The sequence below is a fragment of the Saimiri boliviensis genome, chromosome 2, assembly GCF_048565385.1.
Source record: "Saimiri boliviensis isolate mSaiBol1 chromosome 2, mSaiBol1.pri, whole genome shotgun sequence".
Lineage (NCBI taxonomy): Eukaryota > Metazoa > Chordata > Mammalia > Primates > Cebidae > Saimiri > Saimiri boliviensis.
In genome coordinates, this window is record NC_133450.1 from 117,930,045 (window position 1) to 117,950,162 (window position 20,118).

The 20,118-nt window shown below is 35.3% G+C and overlaps 1 protein-coding gene across 6 annotated transcripts in view; it reads right to left on the reverse strand.

Annotated features, from left to right (window-relative positions):
• The window catches only part of CDIN1 (CDAN1 interacting nuclease 1), a 1,267,257-nt gene that overhangs the window by 552,695 nt on the left and 694,444 nt on the right, over window positions 1-20,118 (reverse strand). For all 6 annotated transcript variants that reach the window (XM_074394131.1, XM_074394127.1, XM_074394128.1 and 3 more), the window contains one exon: window positions 2,677-2,808. The gene's annotated coding sequence lies outside the window, so the exon portion shown is untranslated. The remainder of the gene's footprint in view (window positions 1-2,676; window positions 2,809-20,118) is intronic.

A 20,118-nucleotide genomic window follows, 5' to 3' on the forward strand; every position in this document is an offset into this window, starting at 1 on the left:
AACATATTCCAGCGCTCCACAATATTGTGGAGGAAAAATGTTGCAGTTCTTCATTATTATTATATCTAGATTGCACAATGTTGAATCCTTATTTCGAAGCTAGGTTTAACGTCCCAGGAAGGTAGGGAGTAAGGGGAGCAGACACTATGAAGGAGAGACTAGGACTGATTTATGGTGAAAAAATAGGAGGAGGTATTCTTTAAAAATCTATCAACTCCTGAGTAAGGCTTGGAAAAAGAGTAATCTAGATTTTAGCCATTGTTACTGAGCTGTATAATTTAACCGATTTGGATATTTTTCAATAATTTATGGATCTTCAAAGAATAAGACTGAAATCACAAGTTCTCCAGTAAAGGATAACAGAGTTGGAAGAAGGGGAGAGAGAGAGGGGTAAGGGGAGGGAGGGAGGGATGAACATATTCAATCAACTGTTTCTCTGTTTCCTGTCATTTTTGGTGTCTACACGGTTTTATCATACTTGGTGGTGGCCAGTTTTTGTTTTTGTTTTTGCTTTAACATCTGCGAGACACTAAAAAGAAACCTTTATAAAACTTTAAGCCACTTGAGAAACTTGCATTCTATTACATTTAATCTGGGAAGTACTTTGAGGAAGCTTAGTATTTTGCATTTTGCCCTCTGTCTTTAGGGGCAATGTAATAAAATAGCTGTAATAATAAGGAAAGGAAATGGGGAAGAAATCATGTGACCAAATGACTTAAGGAGAAGCATGTTTTCCTGGTGTTCCCATTCATTTATCTCTACTGTATAATGCATTTTTCTTGTTTTACTGGGTAATTAAACCTTCAACACTCCCAAGTTTGTAAGGAATCTGAATCCCATTATGGGGAGATGCCTGAGTTTGATTCCCTTGTATTATTATCAGACGCTGGTCTCTTTCAAAGGGAATGCTTTTGATAATGTTTGGAGAGGTCTCTAAGGAGAGTACCTATTCTTGGCAAGTTAAGCACTGTCACATGTCTTGGCAGGGTTTGCTGAACTTTTAGGTTAACTCCTACAGCTGTTTCTACCCTTCCCACCTAAATTTTGTTTTAAACTTATTGCCTTGCTGCTTCTTAATAGGGCAGGATCATTTTTCAGAGGTAGAGCTATTCTTTTCTTTCAAGTTACATTTTTATGAAAAGGAAAAAAAGAAGAATCCACATCAAAGCCCTTATGGGAGAGACCACAGGTTTTCTGCATGTGTCTCCTCTAGTGTAACAGTAGTCTGCTATCCATCCTAGAGATGAATTACGTACTTAAAAGTTACACTTTCTAATCTGACCCTTTGGTTTTAAAGCCAACTTTTGCGTCATATGTCTTAAATCTGAAATGCACAGCAAGGATTATTATTTACATTTATTTGTTTTCAGATTGAGGTAACAGAAAGCTCCAAACTTCTGTTTTGAATGTTGCCTTTCTTTTGGACACATAGACCTTGCACCTTTCCCCAGTCCCTATCCTTTTTTTTTTGTTTGTTTGTTTTAAATCCTGAATCAGCCAAGTGGTTCTAAAGGTTTTTTTGTTTGTTTTGTTTTGTTTTTCTGGAAAAAAATCACATCAGCGGTCAACTATATATCCGACCCAAGAATGTGCTCCATCTGCAAAGTAGGAGATGAGGTAATTTCACAATGGGCCAGTCTTGAACCAGAGCTTTATTGATGCTTCCAGAAACAGAAGATACAATTTGAAAGGCTTGAATACTCTTTTTGCTTTCTTAAAAAAAATCAGGAGAAAATTATATTCTAAGACCTCAGTAACTAAATTAAATAGTGAATAAACATGTGAAGCAAGATTTTTACATCTTGAAGTTTTTTTTTTTAAAGAAATCACTAACTTACTTGAGTTTTCAAAAATACATTGAAATTGGGGAAAAAATATTCTAGCTAAAAGAAATAATAAGGCATTGACATATTATGGGATTTGGGAGCAATGTGATGTTTTTATTCGTGTTAAATGATTTCACAGGTAATAAGACTGAAAGAAAAGTAAAATTCATATTCCTTATCTTTATGAAAAATCTTTGGGTAGCATTTTAATATATTTCTTAGGAAAGGAACAATATTAAATGACTAAAAAAATATAGGGTTTTAACAGTAGGCATTGTGGTTTAATAGAAAAATATCATTTGATTCTTTGGGTGACCTGCATTATAGAGGGCATTACCATGAACTGTGAACATAGATTGTGCACTCAGCTTCTAAGTCCTAATGTCCATCACTAATATTGATTAGGCTCTAATGTTCTATAATTCTATAAAAATATATTTTCTGATTATAAATTTTTGCTAGAAATCTAATTGACCTGGCTTGTATTGCTATCATAATCCTGATTCCAGTACCCCTGCCTCCATATCTGGAGCCTGGACTGCATATTTTAACACCAAGCATAATTTGCTCCCTTTCTCTCGCCCCAAATAAAACAGAGAAATTTTCTTCAAGAGCACTAAAAGCTCAGAAACCAGATGTGGTTTGTGTAGGTATTCATTATGAATTTGCAGCACATTATAATTATAGAGACAGCCAAACCCAAAGGCACACTTTAGAAGAGAGTAATAGGGACAGAGATTTAAGCGATTCTGAAAGGAAAAGACTTCTTAAAAAATATTTAAATGCCTTAATTTTTTTCAGTTTGGCAGAATGGTAATAAAAATTAGGAAGAAGTCGCCTTATCCCTTACCTTAACAAGGAGTTCTGTATTGCTTCGGGAGCCTTTGGTCAGGGTACTCGGCTTACTTTGTGCCCAGTGGCGCAATGCATCATTGGAGTGTCAGCACGCTAATCCCAAATTGAATCCTGGCTGTGCCGTTTGCTAAAACATTAACCGAAGAGAATTTAAAGTCTCTGAGCCTCTTTTCTCCCCTTTAACTATAAAAGAGGATAACAATACCTATCTGGTCATCGTTAGAGTTGGATATAATTTTCACCTGATGCAAATTATGTGCTTAATAAGCAAAAAATGGTAGCGGCACTATCAGTTGTAGTAGTTGAATACACGTGTCCTTTGAGGGTGGTATGGTTTAGCTGCGTTCCCACTCAAATCTCATCTTGAATTGTAAGCCCCATAATGGCCAAGTGCTGTGGGAGGAATCTGGTGGGAGGTAATTGAATCACGGGGATGGTTTCTTCCGTGCTGTTCTCATGATAGCGAGTTCTCACCAGATCTGATGGTTTTATAAGCATCTGACCTTTCCACTGCTGGCAGTTATTCTCCTTCCTGCTGCCACGTGAAGAAAGAAATGTTTTCTTCCCCTTCTGAAATGATTGTAAGTTTCCTGAGGCCTCCCCAGCCCTGCAGAACTGTGAGTCAATTAAACCTCTTTCCTTAATAAATTACCCAGTCTCGGGTAGTTCTTTATAACAGCATAATAGACTAATATAGTGGAATAAATTGAAAATCTCTGGAGCTTGTTAATCAGAGTATCATAAACAGAAGTTGGAAACATGAGTCATTATCTGTGCTGGGTATTGCTGAGGGGCACATGCTATCAGAAATCTTTAGGGAAAGCTTAAACCATGAAAGGTAGAGAGATGTATTAAGAGAAAATAAAAGGTTAATCGTAAAAACTCCACCTTTTAATGATGGCAGCCTCCAGGAGCCTGCCTAGCTTTAAGGAATTTGGAAATCGCCTTGTATCCTTCAGATCCGATGGTATTGTGAGACAAAATATATTTTAGTGTAGTAAATTTATTATTTTTCTAATATAACAGCTATCCTATGTGCTTATAGTGGATGTTGATATTTTTTTTCCTGTCAGGAACCTTTCCATCTTTTCTGAGAGCACCCCCTAATGTTCTTTAGGAAAAAATCTGTCCCCTTTCCTGGTCTCAGCCAAGTGGTTTGCATGAGATTGATGCTACACTCTGCTCCTTGGGGTGTGCCTTGAATAGCTAAGCCAATTGGTACACGGAATTACATCTTTTAACAGGGAATTATTTTGGAGAAAGCACTTGAAAACCTGTAAGCTTTCTTAAGGTTTCAAGACCTGTACTTGGAATGCTGGGTCATAGACTCTTTTCCCCTCTGGACTTAAAGAAGTGAGAGCCTTCAGATTGCCTGAGCAGAAAAGTCCTGAATAAAGTAATCAACAGGGCAAAAGAAGAGCATAGAGAAGTGACAGTGGGATAGTCTACCACTTTCAGTGTGCATTGGCCAGTTAACAAACATACTGAAGTTTTATTTTTGCTTGCTGTATTATTTCACTAAGTGCAAAACTTCATTAGTAAGATGGAAACTTGCCTAAAGAGAGCCTTACCTGACATTTTGGTTATGTGAGCCCTCAAATATGTTTTCTTTGTATAAGCTAGTTTTGCTTGGGTTTTCTGAAACTCTAAAGAGGCTAATGCTATACTTGTTGATGATTAAAATTTAGAAATCAGCAAAGAGAAAAAAATACATCGTTTATAATCTTTATATCAATAAGCCAACATATATTTTGGAATATGTATATCCAGTCATCTACTTCTGTATGTTCATGTATACATTTAAATATTTGTAAAATGGGAATAATTCAATATAGTATTTCTTGTGATTTTTTTACTAAAATTATAGTCATTTAAAAATATATCATTGTTATACTGTAATGTTATTTTTAGTGATTTCATAATTAATTGTATAGATATACTGTAATTTACTTAGACAATTTTATCTAACATAATAAATTGCAACTGTATTTTCACTATTAAAAGCAATGCTATGATGAACATATTTTTACATAAAGGTTAGCACATATTCTTAAGCGTTTTCAAAGGAAAAATTCTGAAAAGTGAATTTGATGATCAATGAATTAGCATGTTTTTAAGATATTGATACACAATCATGCATCATTTTACACTGGGGATACATTCTGAGAAATGCATCATTGGGCAATTTTACGATTGTGCAAACCTTATAGAGAATACTTACACAAACCTAGATTGTGTAGCCCTACCATATTCCTAGAGGCTACAAATCTGTACAGCATCTTATTGTACTGAATACTTAGGCAGTTGTATTATAATAATGATATTTGTATATCTAAAATACCTAAAGAAGATGTAGCAAAAATATGGTATTATAATTTTATGGGATTACCATCATATATGTTATCCATTGTCGACTGAAATGTCATGAGTTATGATGTTGTGCTTGACTGTTTCCATGTGGCTTCCAGAATATATATAACAATTTATATTTCTACCAATAGTAATTGAGAGTTCCTATTCTCACAAAACATTTTATACTCACAAAAACATCATTATTATTATAGAACTCTGTTAATATGATAGATACAAAAGGCTAGCTGTAAGTTACATTCCATATGTAGATGTGTAGACATGGAGTGAGTTTTTGCAGCTAGTACTGTGCATAAGGAATTATTTTTTCTCTTAAAGCTGAAAGAATTTTGAATTATGGTCACATTTATATGGAACTGCAGGACTAAATAAGTTGGTGATTTTAGTTGAACAAATAGTTTTATGTATTTTTGCTGATTTTTTAAATCTATATTACCTATTTTTAAAGGTAGGACACTAAACCCGTTGAGAAAGTGTAGTAGAGAAGAAGAAAATAAAGTACTCTATACAGTAGCAACCAATTGTTTATAATTGCATTCAACATAGTTTACCTTGCCAAAATATAAGGTATGTATAAACTTTTATGAATATGTGATTCTATGAAACAGGTAACATCCTCTATTTCATCTAGAGTTATTTTCTACTATTGTTATTACTATTCAGCTAAAAGCATTTTTAAAGGTTATTTTTAAAAAGATGATCTTGTTACCTGACGTATTTCTCTTTCAAAGGCCAGAGTAGACATGCTTTCAAGGATTCTTAGCAAAAGAATTGAAGAAAATACAGAGGAAGATAGAGAACATAAGGAGAGGCAGGTTCAAAGTAGCATTGAATGATTTGACCCAATTGTGCCCCTAAGTCACCCTGTTTGGTCAAAGAAAGTGTGCAGGTCCTGACTTTAAAGGCACCAAACTTCCCTGTCTTGAAGGCTGAGTGATTGGGGTCACCAGAATGTAACATTTCAAAATATTCGTCTGGTTTGGCCGAAATATCCTCTTAGCAACTCACTGATTCTTTCCGGTCAGGGTTAAGGTACATATGACAGCACTGTTACTGACCAGAGAATTATCAGATCCCCAAAGATGTAATTGCTAGCAATATAAGGGCTGTAGCAGAGAGAGATGATTTTTTTTTTTTAATCCTATTTCAAAAATGGCTATACCTTTCTCACCTTGACAGGGAAAGTAGATCTTCTTGAAATGCTTCCACTAGCTTCTTTGTGTGGGTGACCATGAACACTTGAAGACAGAAACCTTCCTGATCCCTACAGCTATTTCCGTTAACTCCTTGAAGACCAAACAATGTGTGTGCTCAGCTGCTGAACCGTTTTAATGAGGTGCCACTGATTTTAATGGGGCAAAAAAGATGGATGATTTACACCAGATGTCCATAAGGGCCATTCGGGGATTGCTTTGCCGGACACATAGTACATCATGTTGCTCGTTGAATTCTTAAGGGGTTAACTTGACCTTTCCTTTAACACGGCACTAAAAATAATGTAATTTCCATTCTCGGTGTCTCTTTTATTTATATAGAAAAGCTTCATGACAAACCCACTAGGCCTCTGAGAGCAAGTTTCTCATTTATGTCTTTGCCATCCATAAACCCTAGTGGGTGATTTTGAAAGTGGTAATAGACACCAGTGGATGCTTTACCCATGAGCACGAACGAGGCTTTTATTATCAACACTTCTAACATTGAATCATTCCAAGATGAAAGATTATTTTCTAAAGACTTTTGGTCAGTGTTGTATATTTTATTTCTAAAAAGTTTATTTCCGCTCAAATAATCAATACCCATGCCCCTTGGAATATGAAAGTGAAATTAAAAATACAAAGCATAAGCATAAACATTCTTTGAGACATATTAGGCATTACATTACATTATTATTCCTTATTTTCCAGATTCTGGTGAAATATGCTTCTTCACTATTTATTAGTTATAAGATGAAAACTTGACTTTTTTTTTTTAAGACTGAGTCTTGCTTTGTCACCCAGGCTGAAGTGCAGTGGCCTGATCTCTGCTCTCTACAACCTCCACCTCCCATGTTCAAGTGATTCTCTTCCCTCAGCCTCCTAAGTACCTGGGATTACAAGCATGCCTCACCATGCCTGACTAAGTTTTGTACTTTTAGTAGAGATGAGGTTTCACCATGTTGGCCAGGCTGGTCTTAAACTCCTGACCTCAAGTGATCCACTGCCTTGGCTTCCCAAAGTGCTAGGATTATGGGTGTGAGCCACCTTGCCTGGCCAGGATTCTGAATTCAGAGCATATTCTGGTTAAGAACAGAAGACCAAAGATCTGAGTGTTAACATTTTGCCTCTTGCTTGGATCCAACAACTGAATTTCACATGCTACCCTGAGGTCATTATGCTCTTATGCCAACTCCTTATGAATAAAGAATGTATTTGTTTGGTGGTTATCATGATCTTTGCAGTAAGTGAATCTTCATATTTTGTCATATATTTCCTTTGAAAATCCGATATTATAGCTGATCGCAAGATAAATCTAGACCTCAAAGGCTCCTAACAATCAACCAATCATGGAGGCATATTTTTGCAGAGGATTGAAAAAACAGCTAAACAACAATTCACAATTTCTTTCTTTTTTCTTCTGCTGCATTTTTAGGTTTTACCTATAAACTTGGATTCTAGATGAGGAATTTCATTTTGCCTTAAAGGTGGCATATGAATATCAAAATATAAAATTTCATAGTGAAAAATAATTTTCATATTTTTCTTCTTGTAAATTCAAATTTTGCATATTGTCATCTTTTGGTCTATTATGTTAATGTATTCTTTTGTGATACTTAAATATTTTTCTTAAGATATATAACAATTTGTAAATTATATTGTTTTCTTGAAAAAAAAAAAACTCCTTGTGAAAACAAAGAAATATTTCTCCTCTCATCTTTCTCTGATATTATTTATCAGAGTATTTTACTTGATCAATGAAAGAAATGTGATTTCTCTTTCTAGTCTTAATATGATGTTTACTTTCAATGTGAGTTCACAGTTAATTTAGCACAAAAATATTTTACTCTTGCTCACCGTATTATTTCACTGTTTTAAGTACAAAAACCTTTCATTACAAGTTTAGACAACATTGTTCATATTCACCATTACTGTTTTTACTCAGATGAAAAAAGATGTGAGCTTTTCCACCCATTTGCTTTAGTGGACTTAATCCAGTTTTCATACCTTTTGTACCTTTTATATCTTATGCGTCAGATCTTACAGTCCTGTGATAATACAAGCTAACTTTTTGCAACATTTTGCTTTATAGGCAAAGACCTTACCCAATTTCTTCTTTTGTTGTAAAATTTTAATCTAATTATAAGTAACCCTAAGCACAAAAATGAACCCAAGTGTTCACCTGTCCCTGTGAATACATTCATCAAGAGGTGAAGGTATTTTGAATCTGAATTGGCCTTGTTAAACTGTGACTTCTGGCCGGGCGCGGTGGCTCAAGCCTGTAATCCCAGCACTTTGGGAGGCCGAGGCGGGTGGATCACGAGGTCAAGAGACCGAGACCATCCCGGTCAACATAGTGAAACCCCGTCTCTACTAAAAATACAAAACATTAGCTGGGCATGGTGGTGCGTGCCTGTAATCCCAGCTACTCGGGAGGTTGAGGCAGGAGAATTGCCTGAACCCAGGAGGCGGAGGTTGCGGTGAGCCGAGATCGCGCCATTGCACTCCAGCCTGGGTAACAAGAGTGAAACTCTGTCTCAAAAAAAAAAAAACAAAAAAAAAAACAAAAAACTAAAATACTGTGACTTCTATTGATCTAATGTCCAGTTCTGGGTCTAAACCTCTAAAGGTCTTATATACTTATCTACTTTCTCTTACTCTTCTTCCTTTATTGAGAGAACATAGACCTGGACTAATCTTCTAGATGACAAGATGCACATGGTCAATTTACCCACACTGTCTCATCAGACATTTCAGTGAGCCTCTAGCCTAGACCAGAAGAACTACCAGCTGAGCCCAGTTTAATCCTGTACCCCACAATACTGTGATCCAAAGAACTGCTGATTGCTTTAAGCCACTATTCATGATGTATTTTGCTATGCAACCACAGTTTTAGATTCAATTAGATTTAGGCTCATAGTATCTTAGCCTTTTGGTTAAGATCGAGTATAGATTTAGATTCAAATAGATTCAGAAAGCAAAAAATAGACAATATAGTCAATATAGACCTATCTATGTGGTACAGGAGCTTTTGATCCACTTGAGACTGCTGTCCTTTGCTCTACCATGCTCTTTTTGGGGGGCCTACAATTTATTTGCCAAGGTTATTCTTTTAAATGAATATATATCATTTATCTTCTCCAAAATTAGCTATTAGTGTCCAGAAAGGGTTGGTAAGGACAGGGAAGAAGACTTTCCTTTGAGGGTCTTCTTGTTTTTGAGTAGTGATCACCAGTATTTTGTAATTAAAACAGATAGTTTTTTGTTTTTGGTTTCTCTGCATTCTTTATTTTCTTCATAGATGGCTGTGTGATGTTTTGCTTTATAAAATTAGGCAAATTAAAATTTATTCATTAACTTATTTTAGGTTCAGCAGTAGATGTGAAGGTTTGTTATATAGGTAAATTGTATGTGATGGGAGTTTGGTGTACAGATTATTTTGTCACCCAGGTAATAAGCATAGTACCTGATAGGTGGTTTCTTGATCCTCACCCTCTTTCCACAAGTAAGCTGCAGTGTCTGCTGTTCCCTTCTCTGTGACCACAATGTTTAGCTCTCACCGATGAATGAGAATATATGGTGTTTGGTTTTGTTTCTATTAGTATGCTTAGGATAATGGCCTCCAGCACCATACTGCTGCAAAGGACATAATCTCATTCTTTTTTATGGCTGCATAGTATTCCAAGGTATATATGTACCACATTTTCTTTATCCAGTCTACCACTGATAATTTAGGTTTTTTATTCCATGTCTTTGCTATTGTGAATAGTGCTGCAATGAACATATGAATACATGTGTCTTTATAATAGAATAATTTATATTCCTTTAGGTATATACCCCATAATGGGAATGCTGGGTCAAATGATAATTCTGTTTTAAGTTCATTGAGGAATTGCCAGACTACTTTCCACAATGGTTGAATTAATTTACATTCCCACCAATCATGTTGTATAAGAATTCTTATACACTGCTTCTCCATAATCTCCCAAGCATATGTTAATATGTGTGTGTTTTAAGCACTTCCTTACTTTTTGGCACTACAGGATGCTCTGTTTCATCTTATTTATTTTCTGCCCCAGCCGCAGAATCAGATGTTTCTCCAATAAGCCTTGGTTACTTTTATTAGAAAATGGTGTTAGAAACAAAGATCTACATCACAAATGCTTGCGGCTACTGGGATATCATTTATTTTAGGGTATCTCTGCTGACAGAGGAGAGAAACGTGTGTATACTAACTTTTGTATATGTACATTTATCTACATATATTTTATTTCTATCTAACCATCTGTAACTATAGTAAGGTAAACATGAGTTTTCTGATATCAACAACTCTAATCAATTACTTCCTAAATATTTCTAGACTTATCCCGTTGCTTCTCTGTAAATTCTGACTGCAAGAGTGAGAAAACTGGCTCCTACCATCCATTTATGCAATTGTTCAGTTTTAGTATATGTGTAAAACAATATCAATTATTAACCCATTTCCAACTGCACATTTTTCAAATACTGTGCTTATATGCAGTTCCTTTTGTTTTTAGTTTTATAGATTTCACTCATTTCCAAAATTACTTACTTCAACAACTTTTCCACCCACCCTCTTCAATGAGGTTCTTTGATATCTTTGTAATACATTTGAAATCTCTTGTCACAGTTGTCTTCATTCCTTCCTGGAATCCCAGATCTCCTAAATGATATTTTTATTTTAAATGTACACAAAGGTTTACTTCTGGTGTTACAATGTTTTATGTTGTTTGTTTTTGTATGTGTTTTTGTGGTGGGTTTTTTTTTTTTTTTTTTTTGCAGATTCTTGCTCTGTCACATAGGCTAGAGTGCAGTGGCATGTAAACAGCTCACTGTAGCCTTGACCTCCCAGGCTCAAGCAGTCCTCCTGCCTCAACTTCCTGAGTAGCTGGGACCACAGACCTGCACCACTATGCCCAGGTAGTTTTTTGTTTTTTGCAAAGGTGGGGTCTTACTATGTTGCCCAGGCTGATCTTGAATCCTGAGCTCTAGCAATTCTCCTGCCTTGCCCTCCCAAAGTGCTGGGATTGTAGGCATAAGCCACCACACCTGGCCTTTTGGGGTTTTGATAAGTGCATAATATGATCTATTCATTAGTGCAGTATCACACATAATAGTGTCACCACCATAAAGTTGCCTTGAGCTTCAGTGATTCATCTTGCCCCTTCCTCCTTGATAACTACTTTTTTGATTTTTATTTTATTTTATTTTATTTTATTTTTAATAATTGCTCCTTATGAAGCAGGGCTAACCCATAGGCAGTGTGCCCAGAGCTGGCCCACTAATCTTTTTACTGTCTCTACAGTTTTCCTTCTCCAGAATGTCACATAACTAGACTTATATACTGTGTAGCCTTTTAGACTAGTTTCTTTTACTTAGCAGTATGCCTATATTTAATATTCTGCCATGTCTTTTTGTGGCTCCATGGTTCATTTCTCTCTATAGATTAATAGTATATCATTATATGGGTGTATCACAGTTTGTCCACCTACTCACCTATAGAAGGATATCTTGGTACTTCCAGTCTTTGATGATTATGAATACAGATTCTGTAAACCTTTACTTGTAGGGTTTTATGTGGACATGCATTTTCAACTCATTTGGGTAAATAGCTAAGAGTGTATTTGCTGGATCATATAATAATAAGACTATGTTTAATTCTCTAAGAAACTGCCACACAGATTTCCAAAATTGTTGTACCATATCTCATTCCCACCAGCAATCAATGAGAGCTTCCCTTGTTTAATCCTTGTAGCATTTGTTATTTTCAATTTTTTGGATTTTAGTCATTCTAATAGTTGTGCAGTGATGTGAGATTGTTGTTTTAACCAACAATTCTCTCTGATGACAAATGAGGTTGAGCATCTTTTTACATCTTTATTTGCTATCTAGATATCTTCTTTGAATTAGTGTCTTTTTAAACCTTTCACCCATTTTAAAATAGGATTATTTGTTTTCTTATTATTGAGTTGTAAGAGTTCTTTGCATATTTCAGATACAAATCCTTATCAGATAGGTGTTTTGCATATTTCTCTTCAGTATTTGGCTTGTATTTGGATTCTTTTAACAGTATCTTTCACAGAGCAGAAGTATCTAATTTTTAAAAAGTCCAGTTGACCATTTTTTTCTTTCATGAGCCATACTTTTGGAACTGTATCTAAAAATTCATCACCAAACCTAAGGTCACCTAGATTTTCCCCTATGTTTTCTTTTAGAATTTGTATATGTACTTTGTATTTTACATTTAGGTTTATAATGCATTCTACATTAATTACTGCAAAAGGTGTAAAGTCTGTATCTAAATTCACTGCAGTTTTGTACATAAACCTCCAGTTTTCTAGCACCATTTCTTGTAAAGACCATCCTTTCTCCATTGAGCTGCCTTTGCTCTTTTGTCAACGATCAGGTGACTACCTTTGTGTGGGCCTGTTTACGGGTTCCCTATTTTGTTTCATTGAGTCTGTTCTTCCATCAATACCATACTCTCTTGATTACTATAACTTTATAGTAAATCTTGAAGTTTTGGGATGTCAATCCTCCAACTTTTGTTAGTACTGTGTTGAGTAGTCTCTTGTTTAATATTGTGTTGGCTATTCCCAGTCTTTTGTCTTTCCAAATAAACTTTAGAATTGGCTTGTTGGTAGCCACATACACAAAAAAAATCCTGCTGGGATTTTGTTTAGGATTGCATTACGCCTATGAACAAAATTGGGAAGAACCAGTGACTTAACAACTTAAAAGAGTATTCCAGTCTCTGAACATGGAATATCTCTTTAGGTATTCTTTGATTTCTTTCTTCAGCATTTTGTAGTAGTCTGAATACAGAGCTATATTTTATTAGATTTATACCTGAATACTTTAATTTTGGTGCTGTTGTAAATGGTAATTTTAAAAATTAAAATTTTAAATATTTATTGCTGTTACATAGGACAGTAATCTACTTTTATATGTTGTGCAAGTTGGCTATAAGTGTTATTCTTGTTCCTCTAGGTAAGCTGTTTCTTCTCCCTGGTCCTCAAATTTTTTCATGATTTTCTCTTTGTCTTTGGTTTTCTGAAATTAGAATATCACATAGCTAGGTGTGTTTGTGTGTGCTCACGTGTGTGCATGCATACATGTGTGTGTGAGAGTGTGTGTTTGTGTGTTGGGTATATTTCCTGTATGATATTGTCTGAACTTCCTGGATCTATGGTTTGTGTCTTTCATTGACTGATTTTGTAAAGTTCTAAGCTACTGTTACTTCAAATATTTCTTCTACTCCATCTTCTTTAGTTTCTTATATTCCAATTGTGCATATTATACTTTATGAAATTGTTCCACAATTCCTGGATATCTGTATGCTATTTTTAATTTTTTTCTCTTTGAATTTCAGTTTGGGAAATATCTACTTATCTTCAAGTTCACTGATTCTTTTCTAAGCTCTCAATTTCATTGATAAACTCATCAAAATCTTTATTTCTATTATGGTGATTTTTGTTTCTAGAATTTCCTTTTAATTGTTTCTTAAAGTTTCCGTATTTCTGTTTACCTTACTCATCTGTTCTTGCATGTTGTCTACAGTTTCCATTAGAGGCCTTAATACATTAATTGTTATTTTAAATTCCTTGTCTGATCATCCTAATATCAGTATCATGTCTGAGTCTGGTTCTCATGCTTGCTTTTTCTCTTCAGACTGTGTTTTCTCTTGCCTTTTAAAAGACTTTGTAAGTTTTTATTGGAAGCCAGGCATGTGGAATCAGGTAATAGGGACTAATGTAAATAGCCCTTGTAGGAGTTATGTTAATGTGACTCAGACTTCAGTTGTGTTAATGTTTGCTGTAGCTGTAGGGGCCAGAGGCTTCAAATTCCTCTAGTATCCTTGTTTTTCTTTTTCTTCTTGACTCAGGGCTTCCCTAAGTATTCCTCTTCAGAGATATTGTGTGTCTGGCAGTTTGCTCAGCTGTAAACCACTGTTATTTTACTGAAGCCTATTGTGGTTGTGAATTGTGGTGGAGAGGGAGCATCCTATTCCAATTAACACTCAGTCTTTCTGTGGGCTTGTGTCTCAAGGCTGTGACCTTCACAATTTTTTTTAATGGTGTAACTTTTATCCCGTCTCCTACTTCTTCCTTAATGGAAGTGTTTCCAACTTAACATCCTTCAAACTCATGACTACAGTTGAGTACAGTTTTCTACTTCCTACTGAGGTGAAATTGAAATTTGAAGAGGGAGAAAGTAGCAGTAAAAATGATTACGATTATTATCAACTCACTAATCTTCTCTCTTTAAGTTTCCCAGTGGTTGAAATGAAACATGAGAAAATGCCTGAAAACCACTGATGATGAAATGATTCGTTGGGTAAGGTTTGTGGTGATCTTGAATCTTCTGAAGTCATCTCAGGATTTCAAGTTTGAAGTTGGCTTTCAACAGCTGCTTTTGATGAGTGTCACGCTTCACTCACTTGTGCAGCAAGCATGGATCTTACAACTTTGCTTTTAATGATGTATAACATAGATGGTTTATTAGATAGAGATTTAAATCTATCAAGTTTCTCAAGTGACGACATTGTACTAGGTGTGTTCTTATGTTATCCCATTTACTTATCATTAAAAGCTTCATAGAGTAGGCACCATTATTTCTGTTTTTTTACAAATAACTCAGGTTTAGGGTGATTAACTACAAACTGTGTACAAATTCTTTTCTTCTAGCTGGGAGAATGCTCCAGTGAAGTCCTTTCCTTTGAAATACAGGTCTTAGTTATGACAAAGCTGTGTGCATATTTTGCAGTGATTATTCTTCTCTTTCTGCCAGGTCCAAGGGGGACATCTTTCTCAGATCACAAAAAACTTTTTAGACTTCCTGGAGATAAAGCTAATGAAAACATGGGAGCACCCTTAAAACTGTGGCCCTCAGAAGTTTCTCACTCTTACAGTAGCCTCAAACTAAGCCTCTATTCCTTGGTTAAAGTTACCATTTAACTGTTTCTACCGGTTATGACATGAGCAGCTTCTGTTCCAGGTAATCAGATCTCGGCTGTGACTGCCTGGATATGCCTCCAGATTCTGTGGCAGTTCTTTACATGGAGACCTAAGTTATTTGATAGATATGAGAAATTTGATATAATTGCTTTTTTGTTCTAAGGACAGAATTAAGACTGCGATGCTATTTCTATGTCAGAACTGAAACTGTAAGTTCCTCATTGAATTCTTGGATCCATTGAAACAATTCCTGATGATTGTATAGTAAACTGTCATGTCACTTGTTCATTATATAGTCCTCCCTTTCAATGGGCTTCTCTAACAACAGGACACTGAGTTCTGCCTCTCACATAAAGATTCCTCTGAAAGAGCAAAGGTGCTTTGGTTCTGCCAGGCAAACAGAAGACTGTCTACTAAATGTTTGATGGCAAAATTTCAAGAATGTTTTCTCTAGCTGAGTATGTACCATTAAATCAATCCACTCACAGTTCTAGCTATTCTAAAAGATCACTTAGTGACATTTTAGATGACATCACACTCCAGCCTAAATAAACATAAATTGCTCCTCTTATTTTTAGGATGCAGACCAAAACTCTTAGCAAGGCAAATGAGTTACTCCATGATCTGCTCCTGATTCCTGCTCCAGTCCTGTTTTATTTCACCGTTCCGTTTATTTGATAACCTGTATCCATATTGGCCTCCTTAAGTCCTTAAGCATCTTTTTCCACTTCATAACCTCCACATGTGCAGTTGCCTATGACTATATTCCTCCTTTCCCTGGATAGCTTTTGCTCATACATAAACTTGCAGCTTACTAGATTTTCAGTGAAAACTTCTTGGGTCTTTAGATCAACACTAAGTCTCCTTCATTGCGAGTTTTCACAAAATACTCTATGTTTTTTGGCAAGTATCATAACTGTCATTAATTATTAACATAATCATGTAGTTCTTTGTGTAATATCTGTCTTTTCAATGGACTATAAACTCCAGGAGGTTAGGGACTGCCTGTCTTGTTCACTGTTGTATCCCTTGTACCAGCAGAGTCCCTGGACAATATTTTTCAATGGAAAAATTGTGAATAAAAAAATTCAATCTTTAATTACATTTATGTAAAACTAAATCCTTGATTTAGAATTAGGAGCCACAGAAACATATAGAGGCAATAATGAAATGACCAAAGGTTGCCAAGGAGAAAACTAGGAGAAGATATTTAACATAAATAGTAATATAAAATTTCTTCACTAGGGACGATCAGAACTGCTTTAAGGAGACTAGATTTCTTACAGTTTTCCAGGAGTGGATATGATTTAATTTCGTTGGATACCAAAGGAAAGGATGAACCCAGAATGGTGGAGAACTCATGGTCACTCAGATTACAGGATCAGTTAAAATGATTATTATCAACTAATAAAACTGAGGTTTAGGATGATCAAGTAGCTTAGTCATGATCATACAGTTAATTTAGTGTTATGAAGAATATATGAACCTTAGATTTCTGAGACCCTTGAGATTATAAGCCTCATTTGTGAACAGCTTTATAGTCATTATCAGTACCTATGGCATTTTTGGAATTATTTTATTATTTGGTACTTCCTTTCATATATAATTACTGCCTTAGTTACCTTAAACATTGATGATATTAAACCTGTGCATTCATTGAGCAGTGACACAGATTAATACTGTCTCTTTTTGTTTCCAATTGTATAACTGTTGTCCCAAACCCCATCCAAAGAACGAATCCTGGATTCTCAAAACCGAAGTTCTTCATAATGTGCATTTAACAAGAAAAAAATAGAAGTGTGCAGGATATTATGGTTCTACAAGCAGCTGTTATGCACAGAAAGTGAGCATACTTTATGGCAGTTTTTAGTGTCTGCTCCAGCTGCAAAAGTGTAATATAATTTAAAAATTATACAGAGTAGTATTCATTTAAATGTGTAAACTTTATTGACAAGAAGACAGCTTCAAAAGAAATAGCAGAGCCCATTTTGTCAATTTTGTTTGGAGGGATTTTTTGGTAAATAACAGAACACAGCATGATAACTCACATGACACTTTGAATTGCATCTCAGGGCATTCAGCCAATTTTGCAACTTGCATAGTATAAGAAGAAAGCAATTTTGTCAAACTAGAACATAAGACAATCTTAATAAATGTGTTATGAGTTGTTACTTATAAAGATGATGTGTATATGTATTATACATACTTGTTACATAGATCCAGGCACACACACATTTACATCCTGGCACTCACAGTTTGTTTTTGTTGTAACAAAAACCAGGTGAGAATGCAGGTGACACAGGGCGAACCATTACTGACTAAACGGAAAGTTTATTCTTAGAGCAATGAATATTGTACTTCATGATCTTATTGGTATGTGACTGTTTCCACACTGAGAAATTTACCTTTTATTAGTTTGCTAAGTTTTTTTCTGTTGTGTATATATCGAAGTAGTCATAATTTATCTTCTTTTTAATATATATTAGTATCATAAATTACATTAATAGGTATTTTTCATCCTTGCATGAAATAGGAATTACATATTATCTGTTCCTTGAATGATTTATTGAATGTACTTACAAAACAATTGAATATAGGTTTTGAGGTTATCGACCTATGCTAATAAATACTGATCCAAATGTTATTTTCTTCTTGGACTATTTTTGTAAGAAGAATACTATTTCTCTCAGTTTTCAAACTTGCTAGCCTATGGGCTTTAGATAATACTCTTTTTATTATTTTAGAACTACCTTTTTGGTTTGAAATATTTTTCTTTATGTAACTGGAATTTCTTTTATTTGCATCGTCTTTTATTTTTTGTTGAATCTGTCTTGCCAGAGGTTCATGTTGGTAACTTTAAGTCTCAGTTTTCTGATTTATGAATATTCTCTATTACTTTTTAAATTCTGTATTTATTAATTTTTCTTTTATCTTTATTATTTCTTTCTTTTCTGGTTTTTAGTTTTTCTCTGTGACTATCATTTAATCTTTTTGAGTTGAAATCTTAGCTTCATTTCATTTTATTTTGTCGTGTCTTTCCAATTTTTCTACTTTATATATGTACCACACATTTTGGATTGTAGGGATTTTCCTACTTAATTCTAAATACTTTATTTTTTCTTCAGTATTTACTTTTAAAGGCAATGAAGTATATTACTTATATGTCATATATATGAAACTTTTACTTAAATTTTTTATATTGATCTACAGTACTGTCTTCAGAGAACATAAACTATATATGATTTCATCCTCTGGAATATATATATATATATATATATATATATATATATATATATATTTTGTTGTTGTTGTTGTTGTTGTTGTTGTTGTTGTTGTTGTTGTTAAGAGACGGGGTCTCATTCTGTGTCCAGGCCAGGGTGCAGGGGCAATATCATAGCTTGCCTCATTTAATTATCATTAAGAACATCATGGAGTAGGCATCGTTTTCTACATCTCTTACAAATAACAAAACTGAGATTTAGCATGATCAAGTAGCCTTGAACTCCTAGAGTCCAGCAATCCACTTTTGCCTTCTGAGTAGCTAGGTCTACAGGCACATCCCACCACACCTGGCTAATTTTTTTTTCTTTATATACATTTATTTTTAATGAACTGATGGACATCAGAAAACTTTAGACATAACATTTCAACCTTCCATACTCAGTTTTAATTGTCTAGTAAAATCATGTATTTAAAAGAGAAATTCACAATATATTTTTAATTTATTTTCTTATATATATACCTCATCTCAGACTATTACATGTAATAGCATGCTGGAAAACCTTGAGTGCATCTTTCTTTTCTTTTCTTTTTTTTTTTGAGACGGAGTTTCGCTCTTGTTACCCAGGCTGGAGTACAATGGCGCGATCTCGGCTCACGGCAACCTCCGCCTCCTGGGTTAAGGCAATTCTCCTGCCTCAGCCTCCTGAGTAGCTGGGATTACAGGTGTGCGCCACCTGTAATGCCCAGCTAATTTTTTGTATTTTTTTTTAGTAGAGACGGGGTTTCACCATGTTGACCAGGATGGTCTCGATTTCTTGACCTCTTGATCCACCCGCCTCAGCCTCCCAAAGTGCTAGGATTACAGGCTTGAGCCACCGCACCCGGCCATTCTTATTTTCTATCTTGATGGAAGATTGTGCCGTTGGCAGGGTTGTAGCTAAATAGAAGTGTGGCTTTGCTTTCACAATTTCTGTTCACTTTCCTCCCACTGTTAGGCAGCAGAGAAGGGTAGAGGGTATTACTCTGAAGATGATTGCTAACTTTTGCTTTATATATATATATATATATATATATATATATATATATATAATTGCACTTTAGGTTCTAGGGTACATGTGCAGAACATGCAGGACTGTTGCATAGGCACCTACATGGCAATGTGGTTTCCTGCCTTCATCCCCCTGTCACCTATATCTGGCATTTCTCCCCATGTTATCCCTTCTCAGCCTCCCAACCTGCCACTGCCCCTCCCCTAGTCCCCCACAACAGACCCCAGTGTGTGATGCTCCCCTCCCTGTGTCCATGTGTTCATATTGTTCAACACCCACCTATGAGTGAGAACATGCGGTGTTTGATTTTCCGTTCTTGTCTCAGTTTGCTGAGAATGACGGTTTCCAGATTCATCCGTGTCTCTGCAAAGGACACAAACTCACTGGCTAATTAAAACAAACAAACAAACAAACAAACAAACAAACAAAACTCTTTTTTCTTTGTAGTAATGGGGGGTCTTGCTATGTTGTTCATGCTGCTTTTGAACTCCTGGTTTCAAGCATTCCTCCTGCCTGGTCTCCCAAAGCGTTGGGTTTAGAGGTCTGAGCCACCATGCCTGATCTCCTCTGGAATTTATTAAAGTTTCTTTTGTGGCCAAGTACAGAACCAGTTTTTGTAAATATT